This window comes from Daphnia magna, linkage group LG8 (assembly GCF_020631705.1).
Source record: "Daphnia magna isolate NIES linkage group LG8, ASM2063170v1.1, whole genome shotgun sequence".
In the NCBI taxonomy this organism is placed as follows: Eukaryota; Metazoa; Arthropoda; class Branchiopoda; order Diplostraca; family Daphniidae; genus Daphnia; species Daphnia magna.
Genome location: NC_059189.1, coordinates 4,338,766 through 4,344,986, shown reverse-complemented (window position 1 = coordinate 4,344,986; position 6,221 = coordinate 4,338,766). Strand labels below are relative to the sequence as shown.

General features: G+C 40.9%; 1 long non-coding RNA gene across 24 annotated transcripts in view; it reads left to right on the top strand.

Moving 5' to 3' along the window:
• The window catches only part of LOC116929095, a 72,201-nt gene that overhangs the window by 58,240 nt on the left and 7,740 nt on the right, over positions 1-6,221 (top strand). The gene's annotated exons all lie outside the window — the stretch shown is intronic.

Sequence of the window (6,221 nt, the reverse complement as noted above, 5' to 3'; positions counted from 1 at the left end):
TATAATGTGATTTGTATGTATAAGCCATTATGGTCTGCGTGGCGCATGATTAAGGATTTACGCGCAGAGAAAGGACTCCCTTGTACATACCGGGTCCCGACACTTTCAGGGTAGGTGAGCAGACATTCACGCAACCTTGAATGTGTTTTTTTTTTGTTTTGGAACGGCGCAGTTTTTTCCCCTCGTAATGTTATTGCCGTTTTTTTTTTTTTCTTGTTGTGAAATCTTTCTTTCGGAATTATGGAAAATATTGTAATAAAATGCCGCACGTTGTCGCTGCGTGCTGGTCAAAGTATATATGAAATAGTTTAGAATAAGTCGTTGTGTTGCAGAAGAGGGCCCCCCCTCCTTCCACCCCCTGCTGCCCTTTAGCCACCGCCAGCGTGTCTCTGTATATGTATATATATACTATTATAACTGTTGTGTATAATGCGTCTGTGTGTATAAATATATAACAGCAAGTAGTAAATCACATCTCTCTTTTTTTTTATAGTCTGTTTTTTAAGAGTTTTGCCTCTAGATTTTTTGTATTACGTTTATGTGTCTGTGTGCCCTTCTTCTTTTGTTTAGTTTGCCTGTATCGGAACTAGACGGCAAAACGTGAGTTTCCCGATCGACAAAAGAATGTCGCCTCGTATATATATATATTTTTTAAACGGTTAAAGTCTTTTTTTTTTGTGAACAGCATGAAAAAAATAAATATTCGAAAAGCGGGGCAGGTAAAAGACGACAACGGATAGTCATCTCCTTTTTTTTTCTGCCTCTCACGTATAGCAACGCATTTACTACAAGGTCTAATAGCTTGTAATAAACGTCCCAATAAAAGGTGAAATTTACAAGTTTGCGATAATATCCGCGACCGAGGCCCATCAGTCGCCCATTACAGTGATTTATGCACAATCTGCAATGTCAGCTTGACACAGGCACACACAAACGTTTCACTGTATAGGCCTCCTCTTCGAATAATGGCCAGATAGAAAAAGTTTGACAACGAATGTCAGAAACCCCCCCGAATTCTTTTCACGCACGTCTCGAGCTCATAATGATCGAGAAAAACTCTTGTCGAAGAGATTGAAAAAAAAAAAACGATAGTCAATGGGGGAGATAAAGAGACCACCGTGAGAGTTTGGGCGTCATCCATCACGAAACGCTTCGAGTTTCTGGAACGTCTCGTTGCTCCGTCATTGCTGGTTGCCCTACAATTTAATGTATTCTGACAGCAGAGGGCACAACAGAAATGACAGTCGTTTTTAAATAAATATTTTTCAATTGAATAAAATGTATATTTAAGCCGTGCGTTTAAAGAAAATGTCCCAAAAAGGAAAAAAACGATACGTACAACTTGTATAGGATTTCAGTTTGCAACGTCCGCTTTAGCGTTTAATTTTTGGTGTTTCGGGTAAGGTTTGGAAGCTTATCAAGTTATCACTTAATCACGATAGTTGGTCTTTTGTTTGACGGCTGTCGAAACCCGCACAGTTTTTAAAAAATTCACGTTGAATCCGGCTGCTTATGACGTCCCGCCGATGAGGCATCTTCTTTTTTGTGGGGCCATCATTCGGATCCGATATGCCGATCATCCGATATGCTATGCTCGTTTTGATGCGATTGCGTCGAATCATTATCGGCTTATTTTTTTTTTCTTCAAAGAAAAAGCGAAGCCAAGTCATTGCTTCATCGGATTGAGTCATCATCATCTATTGGCTCTTTAATTCTTTCATCGGAATAAATGGAGACGTAAGGCCCAATCAGTAACGCTCCCGTCACCAAGTCGAATGACACACTGTCGATTTTTTTTAAATTATTTTCTAACTAGCCACATGTGAGGAATTCGACGGGAGAAAAAAAAAAAGATTTGTCTCTCCCGCAAAAATCAATGGCGGCGAACGCATTGACCGTAACCAATGAACGTCATGTTTTTTTCATTGTCCCGCGGTCGCTCGCTATCTGTGGCTTCATCCCTTTCTGCATACTGCCATGGATTTTTGATTTTTTCGGCTTCCCGGCCGACGTCTGGTGCATCGTCGACGGCAATCACGATTCGCGGAATGGGTCACGCTCGTGTGGCGGGCCCTGTTGGACGATGACGACGATAGAAAAAGCCAACGTGCAAGGCCCTAGAGAGAAAGAGAGAGAGATCCAACAGCGTTGATATGTGTTTGGAACCGTTGACATGAACGCCGCTGCGTGACTAACACCTAATCCGTGACTTTTTTTCATTTTTCGGGATGTAAAATGGCTTGTTGCTTTCCCATCAGCAGACCGTGGGGCTTATTAGACAACGTTAACTTGATCGCCTTTGTCTAGTCGTTGTAGACTCATTCAAAAAGGCCTTCGTCAAGTCGTGCGGCTGTAACCGACGATATCGTGAGCGTTCAACAATGTGGAGGGTTAGAAATTCGGACATTCCACGGGGTTGCGGGGGGGGGGGGGAATTAATAAAATGAACTGAAAAAAATAAACAATAGACATCCGAGTTGTTGCATATCATTTGAAAATTGTATAGCGCACGAAGAACAAACAACAGAAAGGGGGGAGAGAGAGAGAGAAGAAAGACACGTCATTTGGCTGCCGTGTGCTATGTCCGAGTTGGGCAGCGGTGGTGGGCCATCCATCATCCGCTCGCTGCTCCTTGTCACATCAACGTGCACCTCTACGAGATTGATTTCCATTCTATTTTACATAGATGATGACCATCCGGCGCAGCGTCATATCTTTATAAGGTCAAACCGCATTGTTTGTGCACAAGAGATTTATAGAGTCTATAGTGCATGGCGTCACACACACCAACTAAAATCTTTTTATTTATTTATTTATTATTATTTTTTTTATAAATATTACCAAAGAAAGAGAGAGAGAGAGAGAGATCTGTCTTGGTTCTTTTGGGGTTTTTTTTTGTTCTTAGCCGGAAATGTTTACGGTCTCATATATAGGCAATCTACGACCAGACTGTCTTCCTTTCTAGCCTTATTTTGAATTGCTAATGAAATAGAAAACCGCTGGCCCAACACCGCGCGCTCACCTCCACCAATATATACACTAAATAATAATGAGCAAGAAAAAGAGAGAGAGAGGCAAATCAAGTCAGACGGAATAGAATTTACCTTCAAAATCTATACGCACAAGAGATTCTGTTTGTTTTCTCTTGACCCTTTCCACAAAGTGATCATGTAAATTCACGTGCTGGCGATCGACAACAATCCACCGAGCTGTGAGTGTTCTCTATTTAGATAATCAAACATTTAACTCTTATTTATTTTTTCGTCCTCGTCAAACGACATTGTCTCCGTAGTTTTTTTTTTAAATATATTCTGCGATGCTCGTTGCGTTTATTCCAGGAAACAAAAACAGGACCGGAGATAAGAGGCATCTTGCTCTTCCCCCAACAAACGGGAGATTAGATTGCGTCTGGCTTTTATTTTTTTACCTATAGTGTTGGGTGAAATAAAAATCACAAAAAGTTTTGTCTCTTGGCGCCGCCAATCCGGCCGTAAGGTGGAAAAAAAAAGAGAGAGACGTTGCGTTATCATCTAGGATCTTGTATTATTATATTGCCAGGGGTTTTATGGAGCTGTGCGCAGCCCTGCAGCACACACACAGCACGCCCTCTTGTTTTTTTTTTGTTGTTGTTTTCTTTTGGTTTTCGACCCCCCGAAGCCAACCACTTTTTCTTTGAACTGCGTATAGCCTCGACTTTCACCGCATCCACCCACCTATGTATACCTATCGATATTTTATTGATTTATTTCGTTATTTTTCGAGGTAAGAGCAATTCAACTATTGCCCTTAGTCATCGTTGATAACTGGAATATGAGGGAAAACTTGAAATGCTATCCTTGAATGGCCAAATAAAGTCAACAAGCGATGCTACTTAAATAAACCAGACCTATAGTCCAGGTGGGGAATCGGTCGTTATCCCGTTCTCGTCTTATGTTAACTAGGTCTATGCCGTGAATGTATTTGATTTCTTTTTTCCACAGTTTTGACGGACGTCTAACATGGAGCTTCGTTGAATATTGAAATGGTTTCAAACTTCATAAATCTTCGAACGATTGCACCGAGTTGCAGCGTAGTTTGTACTGAGCTTCGGGAACTGGTAAATCACCGCCAGTTGGCAGGCCCAGACATGCCCCATTCATCAATAATTCAATTATACGTGTACTCTAGTACAAGCAGCAACGCGGTTTTTACAATTCCATATAATATAAGCAGACGCGAAAATGATGGGTTTCTATTTATTTATTTTTTATTTTTTGTTGCACGAAAAAAAAAAAGGGCCAAGTCAGTTTCCCCTTTAACTTGTGTTGGGGGTGATTTGCCATGAGAAATATCGTACTACATATTGAGTTTTGATATACTGTACGTGTTTGTCCGTTGTTGCATTGTGCACGGAACAATAGGATGGGCGCCGTGCGTACTTCATAAATAACGCAATGCTATTGTATATTTAACTGTTGTTATGCAGACGGGAGAAAAAAGAGCACGACTGGTCACGATTCATTGCCGGCCATTTCACAATCGGGACTCTATAGAGCTGCATTACGTAGCGACTGTTTACATTATTCCCTCCCTTTTTTTTTGTGCTGCTTAGAGGAACTCGAATTTGCAGATTGCGATGCTAACGGTTCGTTGATTCAGATTGCAAATCATAGCGCTTCTGCTTAACTCTTAGGCGCCAGTTTCAAATGGGACAATCCTACCAGATGTGGATAACAGCGACATTGTGCTATTAGCGGTTACTGCTTACGTCCACAGTTACGCTTTTTTGATACGTTGAGACATGAAAGCGTCAGACTCATTGCCACCAGTAGGTGAGTTTCTTTTTTTTTTTCCTCCCTGACCATTTGAATTTTCCGCAATCAGCGAGTTGTTCTCGGGTTGCTTGGATCTCTTGTCAACATTGCCCAGCTGTGCTAACCTGAGATAGTATCTTAACATGCTGCCGTTTTATTTTAATTACGCAGCTTCGCTTTTTAAAAAATAAGCGGCTATCTTCGCTTGTCTGCGTCTATGTACCGAGTTTCCGACGAACGATCACGGCCTGCGCGATCGTTTGCTTGGAATGATTGTCCCAGATAAGCCTCGTTGCCAGAGAGTTTGGCTTCTTCTACCGGTTTGAAAAGCGCGGCATAGATGCGATAATAAACTAGTTTCAAATGCAACATTTTCTCACCCTTCTTTGAGGGCATTTCGTCGTAGTTTGATAAGATTGTAGGAGAGCTGCTCGATTAGACATTTAGCAACACATTATCCTTTTTTTCTTTTCCTTCTTCCGATTAACTTGAAAGAATTCGGTGAAAGACACGAGAGGTTGCATACCGAGCCTCATCAGTCAGTCGGGGAAAAAAAGTCCATTTTCTCACATCAAATTTATGCTATCCATTTTCGTGGAATTGAATGTAGTTTTTTTTTTTGTTTTTTTCTCGAATCGACTGGGCACAATTTCATCAGCACTAAATTTGTCTTAATGTCATTGGAATTTCGGTATCAAAATAGACAAGTCGGTTGTTCTTTCCATTTCACGAAAAGAATTTGAGGAGGAAAAATAGACTCGATATGTGATGGGGAATGGCATCTATAAATAATCGCAGCATTGGGCCGATTTGTGGACAGGTATATACACACTCTTGAGGGTGCTGTGTGTGAACCAAGGTTTGACCGCTCGCTCGTGCGCTACAGCTTTGAAAATATTTCGTTTTTTTTTTTTTTTTTTTTTTTGGTGCTGTATCGTAAATTAAAGCCGTGCGGTCGGTGCTGATTATGTTCTGCGGAGCCTTGGAATGTAATCAAGTATTAAACGATCACGAGCCGGACGCCATCAAGTCACATTTCTTCTTTGTTTTTATTTTATTTATTTATATCTATTTTTTTCTTCTTCTTCTTCTCCCCCACTCTTCCTTAAATAAAAAAATATATATTTAATAGTATAGATGAAGAGTTTTGATTGGAATCTCTTTCCCTCCTTTTTTTCGGACCCGGCTATCTTGATTAGACATCATCCACACAGCCTGTACCGTCCTTTTTTTTTCCATTCCATAGATGCCCATTCCCTAACACGATTTGCATAACGGCCTGGCGCGAGCACCATCGGCCGATACTTATCACCTTGTGGGCTTTTGCCTATCATCATATATATAAATGAACATGAGGGGCCATCCCGTTTATAAAGTATTCATTTTTTTTAACCACTTTTGTGCAGGAGAGCATCAAAATGTTCATTG